Source organism: Rattus norvegicus, chromosome 6, assembly GCF_021556685.1.
Source record: "Rattus norvegicus strain SHRSP/BbbUtx chromosome 6, alternate assembly SHRSP_T2T, whole genome shotgun sequence".
In the NCBI taxonomy this organism is placed as follows: Eukaryota; Metazoa; Chordata; class Mammalia; order Rodentia; family Muridae; genus Rattus; species Rattus norvegicus.
This window is the reverse complement of record NC_141539.1, coordinates 95,626,744-95,640,923: the sequence shown is the minus strand read 5'-3', so window position 1 is coordinate 95,640,923 and position 14,180 is coordinate 95,626,744. Positions and strand designations below refer to the sequence as shown.

General features: G+C 45.3%; 1 long non-coding RNA gene across 1 annotated transcript in view; it reads right to left on the bottom strand.

The window, feature by feature from the left end:
* Nucleotides 1-218: 218 nt before the first annotated feature.
* The window catches only part of LOC148005294 (uncharacterized), a 137,413-nt gene continuing 123,451 nt past the window's right edge, over nucleotides 219-14,180 (bottom strand). The window contains exon 4 of the long non-coding RNA XR_015623097.1: nucleotides 219-1,192. This is a non-coding gene — a long non-coding RNA (uncharacterized LOC148005294). The remainder of the gene's footprint in view (nucleotides 1,193-14,180) is intronic.

Here is a 14,180-nt window from a genome sequence, read left to right as displayed (position 1 = left end):
CACCTGAAGCTTACGAAATGTCTTTCTAGGCCTCACAAACACCTAAGCTGGAAGCTGGAAGCTGGGATTATTCATTTGTGATTAAGGTTACAGCAGGAAGTAAATGTGACTGGGAATCTCAAATAATAGTTAATGAAATCTAGCTAGGACTTGACTGTGATCATGTCTTCTTACAACTTCATCCCTTTCCAGTTTTTTTTTTTTTTTTTTTTTTTCTTCCAGGCAAGATCTCACTGTGTAGCCCCAGATGCCTTGGAACTCACAGAAGAGATCTTCCTGCCTCTGCCTCCTGAATCAGGATTAGAGGCCTGGGATCCCAGGCCCAGCCAGTCTGTCCTTCCAAGTACAATTGTTAAGAGAGCCCGAGCTTCGTCACGGTGCAGAGATCCCAGCACTGATGGCGCAGGGTTTGTTTGTTTATTTGTTTGCTGTGCTGGAGATCGAAGCCAAGGCCTGGTACATATGAGGCAAGCGCTCTACTGCTAAGCTGCATTCCCAACCCACATGGGTACAGTTCCAAAGACGAAAAGAATAGTCAGAGAGTGTGAGTCATCTAAATATCAGCCATTTGGCGTACGAATGAAGCCTACTTAAAGTTGAAAAGGTCCCGCAAGCCTACCTGGGGTAATTGGGATTTTGAACTATGTGAGCCTTTTACCATAAGGAGCTTATAGTACTTTGAAAATTATAGTTGATAATTATCAAGCAGTCAGGATGGCCCCAGCACCTTGCTTAATCTTCACCAAACCCTACACAAGTATGTACAGTAGTTATTCCCACTTCTGTAGATGAGAGAAACGAGACCTAAAGAGGGTTCTCTGCCCAGGGTGGTAGCTGATAGCACCACCAGGATTAAGCCCAGATCTTTCCTGTCCCTCAAACCATTGTCCTTTGTCACTCACTACCCAGCGCATCCAGCGAAACCTCACAATGATAAATGTCTTACAAAATAGTCACCCTCATTGGAGATGGGAGGCCGTGAGAGGACAAGGAAATGTAACCCTTAGAGAAGAGTGGGGGCAAGGAGGTTATTCTTTGTCATTGGTCATATCCTCCTCCAGCCCCTACCCCATATTAGCTCGTCACCAACTAATCACCATAGCCAGTACACTCACCCAGGTCCCAGCCCTACGGGGGCTCAAGTCAACCAGAATACTTCAGACTTTGCCTTTGCTGGAAGCCACTGGTGCAACTGAAAAGAAAAAGAGTGTTTATGTGCAGGAGATCGGGTAACTGGAACTAGTAAAGAGCTAAACTAGTAAACAGCTTTGTTTGGCTTCCATTTAATTCACAGGTCTGTCCCACTGCAGAAGGAAAAGGGATTGGAGATGAAGACCATTAACATTCAGCGCATCTCTGCATAGATTCTAAGTAACCAAAACCGGTCACGTGACTCGAGGTAAATCATTAGGTGGCAAATTCCTTTAAGATCCCCCTTGATGTATCTTAGAGCTGTTTGTCTTAATTTAACATTAGACCAGAGTAGCTTGGGGAGAATGGTAAATTCTGACAGTGAGTGAGTGATTGGCAGAACAAGGTTCCTGGAAACCTTTCCTTATGAAGATGGGCCTGGTGCTACAGTCACTGCCGAAAACCCTCATCCAGATCTTAATAATGGAGAGAAAAAGTCACACAGGCAAGCCTGCCACCAACTGCAGCCTTTCCTGTTTCCCCTTCTCTCTTCTTCCAAGTTCAAATAACGTTGCTCATAATTTGTATTTCCCTGAATAAGAAATACCTCAAAACCATATTAATGTATCTAGCAAGCTAGTACCCAAGAGGATACTTTTCTTCTAAACGTTGGTGCATAAACAGCTTCCATTTGACCTGTAACCTCTCTATAGAAGGCACTGTACCCTCTCTTCCCTTTGAGAATCCTAATGCCCATACCATGGCAACAACCAAGAAACAGCAGCCACGCAGGTTAAAACGTTCTGTTGGATGCAAATGCCTGTTTTTTCTCCCCAATGTGTTATCTTCTTCCCCATCAGGCCTTGGAGTACCACCAAGCATTGGACACACAAATATTTATCCTGCATATTTAATGCCAAGTGAAAACCTAGGACAGGACAATTCCAAAGAATAAGACACGAGCCCTGTTCTTCGGGAATCTCATAATTTAGTCCAGATGAAAGGAGAGGAGAAGAATATTAAATTCTGCAAAGACTGAATCTGATAGGAAGGGCTAGGGAATTGGATGAGGCCACAGTTAACGTGAGTGTGTCAACATGGGTGTTAAATGAGGAGCTAAAGAAGGCAAGACTTGGGTAAGCTGAAGAGAGGGAAGCCCAGTTTACAGAGACCTGGAGTGAGAAATGCCCATTGTATACAGCTGCTGGCGGAGTGCTGCGGTCTGTCCTGAGGTGCTAAGCAGGTGGAAGGCTATAAAAGTACATATAACAATAGACAAATAATGAAACGCTACATGCATATGTATACATATTTACTAATAGTTCTCTAAGACACTGAATAAATTCAGTTCTAAAGCATAGACAAGCATGCACAAGCCCTGCTTTTCTGCCCTGTCTGGAATATGCATATTTTCAAACCATTATTTTAAAAAAATGAGAGAAAGAAAAGGGAGATTCCAAAAGGACCACAGGACAAGTATAGGCTCAGAAATATTAGAGATACTGCATTCTGTTTTCAGTTTTTATTTTACTGATTCTAAAAAACATTTGGACCATAGATACTAGTCAACCCTTCCTGAGTTCCTTTGTAACTCTAAGAAAGATATAGGGCCATCTCTTTTCTGCCACTCACTCTCTCGGGTTCTAACTACCAATTTTGCTTTTCCTCCAGCCTCACATTATGCTTGAGACAGAGTAGGCAGTCAATGAGGGTGCCTTAAAATCACGATAATGTTGGCTCTTCTATCTAACAGGAGAGCTAATGTTAACTGTCTTTCCAGGTCTCACGCTATACAATGTAACTTTTATTACCAGCATAACTGTTTTCTTCTATCTGGAACATTTAAAAGCTTTCTAATGTGCTTAATTACCCAGCTTTAAATCTGCACATGATTGGACGGTATTAAATAGGCAAGTGTGCGTCCCAGACAGAATTTCCAACCTCCCTTAGCTCCAATTTGCATTTCAAAAATTCATTTTACTAACTTGTGGGGTGTAAAATATTTGATGCTGATGTTTCACTGTCTCAGCCTTGAAGATTTTAAGGCTAAGTGAAAAACATGCCCGTGTGCTCCTGGGGCAGCAGAAGCAGCTGCTGAGGATGCTCTGATTTCACTGGCTAAATAAAGCCCAGCACAGTTCATTTAATGAAAGACATAGAAAGACCACACTGCACCACACCACACCACACACCACACACACACACACACACACACACACACACACACACACACACACATACACACACACACACACACAGAAAGAGAGAGAGAGAGCGACAGACAGACAGACAGGCAGACAGACAGACATAGAGCGACAGAGAGACAGAGACAGAGACAGACTGTCTTGCATGTACTCCCCCTGCAAGTCCTTAGGAAGAGTACAATATTTAAAAACTAGGAATGAAGAGAGGACAGTTCTGAAACTGACAAGTCCAATTTACCTTCTACATATTAGTCACAGTCTCCAAGACACGTGAATTCTTCCTGTGCCCCAGCATTTGACTAGCAATAGCCACGAGGTTCCCAGGAAGGACTGCTGTTTGGGAACCGGCAGAACAAAGCTGTTGGGACCATTTCTGACTGTTTCCACCAAACCACAGTTCCTGTGCTGTGTATTGACACCTTGCTGTCCTTCACTTGCTTCTTTATTGAGCATTTCCGCCACTGTCTACATCCAACACAGCAAACGGAGTCTTTATGCTTAGACTGCTCAAAGTCTAGTGAGAAAGACGGGAGACAGGCTGGCTTCTCAGTACAGCTGCTGTGCTGGGATCCAGAACAAAGTGGCCACGGTGACCTGGAGCCACAATGGGCAGACCTTACAGTGGTATCTGGGGAAGGAGAAGGAAACATCACAGAACCTGAAGAGGGGTGAAGAGATTTTGTCAGCAGGGGAAACACAGAACGTGAATTTGACCTTGGCAAAAGTCACTGATGGAGCTGGGAGGGGGAGGGGTGATTCATGGACTGCCAGCATCCAGAGTGGTCCACATGGGGTCTGGTTTTCATAATCTACTATGTCTGAGTGTTGTGGTGTGTAGAATTCACAGTCCCTGTTAAAGCCGTTTCCTCGACTGACTGTGAGGAATCACAAGGGCTGACTGGTCCATCGGGACACAGATTCTGCATTTAAAATCGCATTTCATTTCCTAAAACATGAGCAGAACTTCCACCAGGATCATTTTTTTTCAAATTCTTTTTTTTTAAATTAATCATTCCACTTGTTTACATCTAAAATGATATCCCACTTTCCAGTTACACCTCCACCAGCCCCTCCATCCCACATCCTCTCCCCTCCCCTTTTCCTGTATGAGGGTACTCCCCCACCTACCCACAGTCTCCTGCCCCACTACTCCAGCATCCCCCTATGCTGGGACATCAAGCTTGCCCGGGACCAAGGGCCTCCCCTCCTGTTGTGTCAGGCAAGGCCATCCTCTGCTATATAAGTATCTGGAGCCAAGGTCCCTTCAGGTACACTCACTCCTTGGTTGGTGATCTAGGCTCTGGGAGAACTGGGTGGTCAGGCCAGCCTGTGTTGTTCTTCCAACGGGGTTGCAATCCCCCTCCGTTCCTCCAGTCCTTCCGCCAGCTCCCCTACCAGGTTCCCTGAGCTCAGTCTGATGGTTGGCTCCAGGCATCCACATCTGCACTGGTCAGTTGCTGGCTGGACTTCCTCAGGAACCACCACACCAGGTTCCTGTCAGCAAGGACCTCTTGACTATGACTACAGTGTTGGGTTTGGCATCTGCAGACATGATGGATCCCCATGTGAGGCAGTCCCTGGCTGGCCCTTCCTTTAGTCTCTGTTCCATTTTTGTCCCTGTTCTTCCCGTGAAGCTGGATGTGTCAGAGTACCTGGGGAGTCGAGGTTGCGGGCTGTGTGGGATCAGGTCCAGCGCCGGGGACTCTCCATTGTTTTCCTTTACTTTAACACCAGTCTAGTCATTCCCTGTGCTCCACGTACTGAAGCATTGACTTCACTTGGGTCTTGAGGCCAGTCAGTTACTTTAAGTTTTCATCTGGATCCTAGCACTTGGAAATTCAAGGCTAGCCTATGCTATCTTATTGCAAGACTTTGTTTAAATAAATACATAAATATTTTGATTTCACTCTTTTTTGAGGACCAAGTATTATTTATTCTCATCGCATTTTCAAGAAAACTGAGGTTTGTTTTTTTCTGGTTTTTTTTTTTTTTTTTTTTTGGTTTTTGTTTTTTCCTGAGACAGGGTTCCTCTGTACAACTGGGGCTGTCCTAAAACTTGCTCTGTAGACCAGGCTGGCCTCTAACCTGCCAGCCTCTATCTTTAGAATGCTGGGATTTCTTTATCTGAATGTGTGTGTGTGTGTGTGTGTGTGTGTGTGTGTGTGTGTGAGTTAGTGTGAATATACACTACATGTGTGTGGGTTCCTATGGAGGGCAGAAGAGAGCATCAGATCCTTTGGAGCTGGGGTTTCAGGTGACTGTGAACCATTTGGCATGGGTGCTGGGAACTAAACTTGGCAAGTGCTCTTAACCACTGAACTGATTGTAGGAAGAGTGAAAACGCACGTGAGAAACAACCACCAAATGTACAGTTACCTAGGACAATGAGTGAGGGTTACTGACACCTTGGTGATAGGAAACTTTATCAAAGGGAAGTGCCCGTAAACGCTTCTACAAGGATGCTTCCTGACTGGAGTCTTTCTGTACCCTCCCCACTCAAATGGCCAGCGCAGCACTCAGTCTCTCTCTCAACTGGACAGTCTGAGTTGCACAGTTTCATTGACCTCACGAGTCACCCGGATGTGCTCCCATTGGCAAAGGAGGCAGGAAAAGCAGCGAGTGTTGGAGGCCATGTGAGCTGTATTAGTTAGTTGTTGTTAGACTCCTGTTGTGTTCTTTAAAAAACACAGCTCTGTTTTACCTGATGCATGATGTGGTCACCCTCTTTGCATTGATCTCCTCTGTGACCACATGAGAGTGGCCCAGATGGAAAACCTTTTCAGTTCTAACTTTAGCACCTCTGCTGGCTTCGGTCCTAGGTGTGCCTAGCAGATTCTGTTTCCCAACTATAAAGTGTGTGTGTGGGGGTGGGGGGGGTAACCATATCGACCTACTTACACTGGTTTGCAGGGAGGGAGGGTTCTGTTATATGTTTTCTATACCATCAGTGTTTCCAAATTACATACATTTAACCCAGTGGTTTGAAAGGAATCATTTTTGTGGATGGCTTCTTTTGGTAGAGATCCCAGACACAGTGAAAAATAGTAGCTAACCCCGCAGAGTTCTCTATCCTCCTGCCGAGGCCTCATGACGCTCCACCCATCTCTCCGAACAGCCTTCAGGGTGGAGCAACCAGACATTCAGGTCTCTTCAGAAGCTCAGTTGGGTGAAACAGGCCATCCTGATGTGCAGTGGCACTAAAGAAGTTGATCCCGGCAGTAGCCCGGCCTTGGCCGTCTGCACAGGAGAAGCGCAGCGCAGCCGGAAGAAAGCAGGCAAAACAACAAGGCGGAAAGCCTATAGCCCCATGCGAAACTGAATCAGTGGAGTGGCAGACCTGCTCTCTTATGGAGGCTACACGTCTAACCCCACACTTACAGCCTTTGAGTCACCCCCGCCCCCCTCAAGCACAAATAACCAGGCTGCCAAAGTCACGTGTTGGTGGTGAGGTCACTTCAAAAAGTTAAGGCTTAAAAGGCAGCTTCCTTTGAGTGCTGATTTGGACACAAACAGTGGCGTGGTTAAGTGCCACTCTGTGTTTAAAGTAAATTATACTGCAGCCCTGGAATGTGGCGCTGAGAAAGGCCCACAGCAGCAAACAGATTCAAGTCCATCAGCAAACTCTAGCAAGTCAGCTGGCTTGGATGCCGCATCTTCCTCAGGTTCCTATTTCTGTCTTGGAGACCATCTCCAGAAGCAGCCGGACTTGAAGATATGTGTAGGTGCATTGCGCAGCTCCGGAAATCTTGTGCTAGCAGTCGAGCCGTGTGGCTTGAGGCCTGTCGGTCCTCTATAGGACTGGACTCACTCATGCTTCGTCTACAGGAAGACAGCTGAGCCAGCTGTGGCAGCAGAAGTGTGGGTCTACCTTGCCGGGCCCTGAAGGGATTGGGCTTCCACTGTTCAGGGAGCGGGGAAATCTCCAGCAGGAAAAAGCCCATGGAGAGGAAGGGCATCCCCAGGAGTCAAGAGAAACAATGGCTTCGGACTGCAGGCTGTAGGGCCCCATTTTGAGGGGTCTCTGGTCACTTGAGACACTCTTGGGAATCATGCTTTCTCGGAGGAGACTCCGTCATCACCCCTCTGCCCTTCATTCTGGCACCCAGCCCCCAAGCATGTGCCAAATCCGTGGATCTTTTCTTGAGTCTGGGGAGAATCATTTCCCTATATCCTCATGGAGCACCCTTGGTAAGCTACTGCTGGCATCTGTGTTGCTGCTAATTAGCTGCCCTTGATGGATTTATTTCATCCAGTGGTAACTTCTAGAGCCGTTCCCAGGCCAATTTAAAAGTGGAGTGCCCAAACCAAACTGAGTGGAAATCAGGTTTGGATGACCTCCACCGAGCGGTCAGGCCAGTTCCCATGGGGTTTGAACTCTTCGTTCCTGGAGGAGAGCACTAAAGTTGCAGAAAGAGACTTCAAGAAGAAATCCCACACAGACCATTTAATTCAGTTGCTCCATTTTGCAAATGAGGGAGCTAGGGGCTCATAAAGGTGAATAGCTCGTCAGGCCAAGCTGGTCCCACTGAAAGTGAAAAGAACATAGAAAGTACTGACGACCACACAGGAAATGTCTGTGTATAAGACAGTGTGGAGAGTCGCCATGAGCAAAGGCCTTGGCTATTACTCTCAAGCTCAGCTTTCTTTTCACTTTCCAATTCTTTTTTTAAATGGAGAAATACTAAACTCCTAAAGAAAACACATGAAATCCAGCTGTTGAGCTATTTCAGATATCCCAGAAGATATATGAAATCGATGACATAGTTTTGTCAGCTGCTTGGAGACATGAAGCTCCCAAACATCTGTATAAATCTGTGTCCTGGATTCTAATCACGCCCTGTCCTCTCGCTATAACCTCTGTGCTCCAACTTGGTGTGTGTGTGTGTGTGTGTGTGTGTGTGTGTGTGTGTGTGTGTGTGTGTGTCTGAGTCCACTCTCCTCTGAGTGTAGTAAGGGACAAGGTCATGATGACAAAGAACTTGTTTTATGCATTATTGAGAAGAAATCTTTCTTGTCATATTTATGATGTTTCCAAATGGTACATTTTCCTTTATATACTAGCTTTTGATTTGTTAAAGGGGAGATCCAGGATGTTTTTCTCGCCTCCCCTCTCCTCCCTTCCCCTCCCCTCCCTTCCCTCCCCTTCTCTTCTCCTCCTCTTTCTCTTCCCCTCTTCCCTCCCCTCTCTTCCCCTGTCCTCTCTCCTCCTCCTTCTCCTTTATACCTCAGCTCAGTAAACATCCATCTACAATAAACGCTTATGCAAGGGACACTGTTAGCCAGTCACATGCTTAACTTGGACCTCCTATGATTTATTCAGTGTTTTTTCATATTGCTCCGTTTTCTCACAGGCATAAGTCCCCATTTTAATATAAACACAAGAAGACTTTTTTTTTATTGAATCAAGACCAGTCACTGTGAAACTTAGGCCATGAGAAGTAGCTGATGTGTACACAATGGCAGGTTCAAATGGAGCTGAACTAACCGTCAAGGCAGTTCGAAATCACCAGATGATCCACTGAGATTTTGTCTTACAATGGGAAATTCTTCATGCACAGGGAGTTCTAGAGTCATTTGCACTTCTTTAATATCATACACACACACACACACACACTACATTTTGCAACAGAGGTAACTGTGAATTTGTTGTAAAATACGTTTGTAGTTGTGCTACAACATTTTACAGAATGTACTGGCATAAGATTACTTCCATTTTCATTACCTGATCCTGAAAGACTCCTCAGCATCATCTCCTGTACTGAATTGGACCCTCTTGTAGATTTAATTGTTCCAGTCGGTGGTAGCACTATCTGCCCAACACCTCAGACGAGACGGCTGGGTGTTGTTATCTCCACTTATTTTGTTTGCTTTCTATCCTGGGGTCAGGATTCAGAGCCTTGCACATGCTAGACAAGTGTCTACCTCTGAGCTGTTACCCCAAACCCTAGGAGTCCCCTCAAAATTCATCCTCTTACTCAACTGACACAGAAACCTGCTGATTCCAGTTTCTAAATGGTTTTGACTTCTGTGAATTTGATGCCAGCCTGGTCTACAGAGTGAGTTCCAGAGCTAGAGCCACACCCTGTCTCAAAACCTCTCAAAAATGTGAGCGGTATGTTTTAATGTACTATATCACATTAATACATCTTATTGTTTTTCTACTATAATATTATGCATGGTCTCTAGATACTATATATGTTTCAACTCTATATAGGCACATAATTTGTGTAAAAAAAAAAACCAGATCATTTATGTCATGCATTTGAAAGTTGCCTGTGTCAGTCAAACAAGCACGAGTCTCTCAACACGGCTAAATTCACTTATATACTCACCAGGTGACTTCTGCTCTTCTCTAGATAAGATAGACTTTTAACAAGTGTAACAGACGACCAAAAGCGGTTTCCCAAATCCAGCACCCCTCAGCACACGGGAAATAATGGTAACAATCACTATTGCTCTTTATTTTCACAAGTGTATTTTAATTGACACAGGAACTGTAATACTTGTGGGGTCTAGCGAAGCAGCTCAGCATTAAGTGTGTGGTATAAATAGGTCAGGTTGCTGGTGTCTCTGTCACTTCAGACACATGTTTTTGAGATAATTTTGTTGTCTGAAGCAGTCAAACTCCTTTCTGCCGATTCTGCCGTTCTCGTGCGCCAGGACTACTCCAGTCCTATTTGCCCATTTAATCCTTCGGACAACTCTATAAAGCGGGCAGGAGTATATTTATCCTTGTCAGTGTTTGCCTTTGAGTTATAGTCCTGGCTGTCCTGGAAGTTACAATGTAACCCGGGCTGGCCTCAAACTCACAGAGATGCCCCTGTCTCTGCCTCCCAAGTGCTGTGATTAAAGGTATGTGCCACCACGCCGGGCTATTTTTTCTGTTTTTATAGATAGTAAAGTTAGAGGCAGAGAGAGCTTGAACAACTAACCCAAGGGCTCGGGCACACATGCAGCAAGCAGTAGGCCAGTTTAAATACACCTCACATGATAATGTGCGTCCCTGTTGATTGTCTCACTGAAGTGCAGTTGGGACAGAGCCCTTGCAGTCAGGTTCCCCCATTGAGCAACACTCCAGGTTACAGAGTAACTTCTCGCTCATCTTCACCAGCGTTCCCTTTCCTCTCTTCAGCTCCCACTTCCGCCCTCCCTACTTCTTCCCCGTTCTCATTTCTTCCCTTTCTGCCTGCCGTTCAATCAGGAAATCTCTAATGGGGCCTCTTTTCTGTCAGGCTATCACATGTAAGGTCAAGCGTTCCCACATTCCAGAGGTAGGTCAAAATGTATGTGGAGAGAAGGGACTTCTGCCAAAACAATGACTCACTGTGTACATGCAAAGCAGTTCAATGGGAGGTCGCTGCTTCAATTAAAAGTGGTGCGCCTGTCCCCAGGAATGCACGAGGGCTACCACAGAGCCCTCCTAAGGTTTGAGTGTGGCTTCTGTGATACTTGGGAAAGTCGCACTCATCCTAAACAAGTCCTGACATTTTATTTCATGACCAAAAGGAGGTGAGGATACCGTGCAGTTCTTGGCGTTAGGACACTTGACATATTTATAGTAAGCACACACAGCCGCCTCAAGGTTATGCAGTAGCTAATAATATAGGGAGTGGAGTAGCTGGTTCTGTGGCATCTCTTTGTAGCTTGTTTACTTGCTTGTCTTTCTGACCAGAGAGTCCTGTTTACCAGAACATCTACTAGCACAAGTATGGGATTACGGGAGGCTGGCTTGGGCGGCTTCCTGTCTCCTTATTTCTGAACCTGGCCTAGACTGAATGGAATTGACTTGCATTGCCATTCATGTCTCTGAGCCCTTGAAGGTGTGTTCTTTTCTATGATTACCTTAGCAAGCAACAAAGCCCACTGGGTGGGCTCCCTATTGGTATAATCTTGCTACTGTGGGGGTGGGGGTAGCACTTGCAGTTTGGGGATTTTTTTTTTTTAAGATCCCAAGATAATTTCAGTTCATAGCTGAGGACTAGAACTATTACTTTCAGCAAATAACGACACTTTATAATTTGCCAGAGATGTATGGTCGTAAAGCACGGCCACCTCATCCCCAAATCCTCTCTAAACTGCTCTACGGGCAAGCTCACCCTGTATCCCTGCCTTCCAGTTTTAGAGATTCAACCCTTGCTCTCTCGCAAATGACTCCTGACCTTGCTCTTTTTCTTATCTATATCTCCCATGTATTGAATCTCTTTTTCAGGCCGAGGCTCAACCCCCAGAGTGTAAGGAAGCTGGTCTCCTCCATCTTTAGAAGGATAGTCCTAGAATCCGCCAATACTGCCAAGTCTCTCAGAACTTGGCCTTGTCATATGCTTCACGAAATGTTTCTAAATGCGCTGGCCGAATCAGCCGCCACCCCAGCACTTGGTACACGCGGTTGGCTTCTAAATCGAGACGCAGTAAAAATAAGTAGATTTCCCCCTCTCCCTCCAATGTCCGAGGCTCCCTGAGGGCAGGAGCCACATAGCTTTGTCTTTGTTGACATCTGTACCCGGCTCACTGCAGGTGCTCGATCTATGATTGGTGAACAGAATGGCAGAAACAATTCTCTGCCTGGACAGAATAATGCGGTCTGCCTAGCAACAAGTGGGTTTCAGTTTCCAGCTCGCACACTCTATTTCACAGGAATAACGACTGCGGAAATTGCATGGCTTCTTTCTTTCCATCTTTCTTTCTTTCTTTCTTTCTTTCTTTCTTTCTTTCTTTCTTTCTTTCTTTCTTTCTTTCTTCTTTCTTTCTTTCTTCTTTTTTTTTTTGAGTTTTATGCCATATCACAGGATAATGGCATGTTTACTTCTGAAAGACAAACTTCTACACAAATTTAACACAGATCGCCTCTCAGCAGTATCTCTGTCCTCTCCAAGGCACCACCCCCACCATGACCAGCAGTAGTCAGAAGAGACACGAATCAACAAGATGGCTTGTATATTATAGTCTTAGAGATTAAAAACCTTGCCCAGACACATTCCACTTCATTTTAAAATTCGGCACCACTTCCCTGTGCTGACCCATCTCCACCAAGGAGTGAGAGCATGCTGGGCCACAGTGTTGCTCAGCCCTGGGTTGGACATTTTCCTGTTTCCTTTCTTTACTTTTAAACATTTCTTTAAATGCCCATGTCTGTCCTCCTTCACACCCCAAGCTCACTCTCCTCAAGGGAGGAGAGAAACCCTTTGTCATTTGATTTGTTAGCTGAATGGATCTAAGAAACTCCTCAGCTCTGGATCCCTCTTCCTGCCAAAATTCTCTGAAACTCAAGACTGTAATGTTTTCATAAGCACCAGAAAACACCTGTGAACAATTAACCACACACCCTTGACTTAGAAGTCTTAGAAATGTGCTGGTGACCCTCAGACGGTTGTCACAGGTCTATAATTATATAAGACCACAACTGAACTATCCCAGCCGGCCAGTTACGGCAAGGGACATTCTTTCACATACACCGTGACACTGCCTCTAAAAATAATTCTGTCCAAGACTCAGAGAGAAGTGCCCTTTAGAGGGGGCAATATTTGAAGCACCCACATGTACGGGTTTGCAAAGGGAATAGGGCCTTATGCATGTCTCCAAGATATGTATATGAACAGTGTAGGGGGAAAGGAAGCTACCAAACTCAAGGAAAAGAAATTGCTAAGTAAAAATCATGTTTAAAGTTATCCATCCTGAAAACTTTACATATAACTCGTTGTTTCTGTCCAGCCTGGAAACAATCTCCACAGAGTTAACAAACCAATTCCACCAACAGCAGTGTCTGCAAGAAAATGCCCCAATCCATCATTTGGGGGAGACAGTCCACTGTTGGGCTGAGAAACAAAAAAGATTTGTCGAATTCTTTATTTCTGTGCAAGGATGAGTTCTTATATGGGGTATATTATTTCACATTTTACATGAGCAAGATATTAAAAAGGAAGCCATACAGTGCTGAGGAAAGTCATCTATTTCCAGAACCAGGTTCTTCTAACAGGGCCCTGGAAGGCAGTGCTCTTAACTGAGTACGGAAATGCTTGGTGAATTCAGAGACACGCCACTTGTCCACAGATTCCTAAATCTGTGTAGTTTTCGGGGCAGGAGAGTAGTGGCCTGAGGCTGTGTCACCCAACCCAGCATCCCTGTTCTGTGTGACTTTGCACACTTTGCACACTTTGCAGGCTGTTGCCTCCGTTGAGGGCAGAAAAGAGAGCAAAATTCACTCTTGATTGTAAAGACTTAGAGTGACAAGAGCATGGACTAGCTCCGTAATCATTCTATTGATTAAAGACAAAATTGTATTTTGTATATATATGACTGGAATGATTGTTAAAATGGATTTTGCCTCTTCCCTTTTTACTTTGAAAATATATGGCAATTAGAAAAAACTGGAGTTGGTCCGTAGCTCACATTATATTTCTATGGGAGGGCACTGGTCTACCGCTCTCATTAGACTTGCAAAGGACACCTTTTCTCAGAGAAAAGAGGATCTTGTGGAGATGCAGGGCCTCACACCTCAGCCTGTAGATGATGGCTTAGTCACTGAGACTTGGTGGGTCTCTGACACAGCCTAGTACAAGGGCACTGTGACAACAGGCTATGCTGACATTGCCAGTCACTGAGAGGAAGCGAGTGTTCCACCCGTCAGTCAACTGACCGCTTGCACACAGGTTCCGTACTAGCTCATTTTCTAGATTTAGGAGTATTAAGTAGCCATGGATCTACTGGGTCCACCTTTCTGGTTTCTCAACCCGAGGATTGAATAATTCAGCAGCTCGCACCCTAAACCTGCTCCCCTTGCATTTTCTATCTGGGTCACAGCCATCTATAGCTTCCTCCTCTCTGAATTGCGTGCCCACACCCAACATG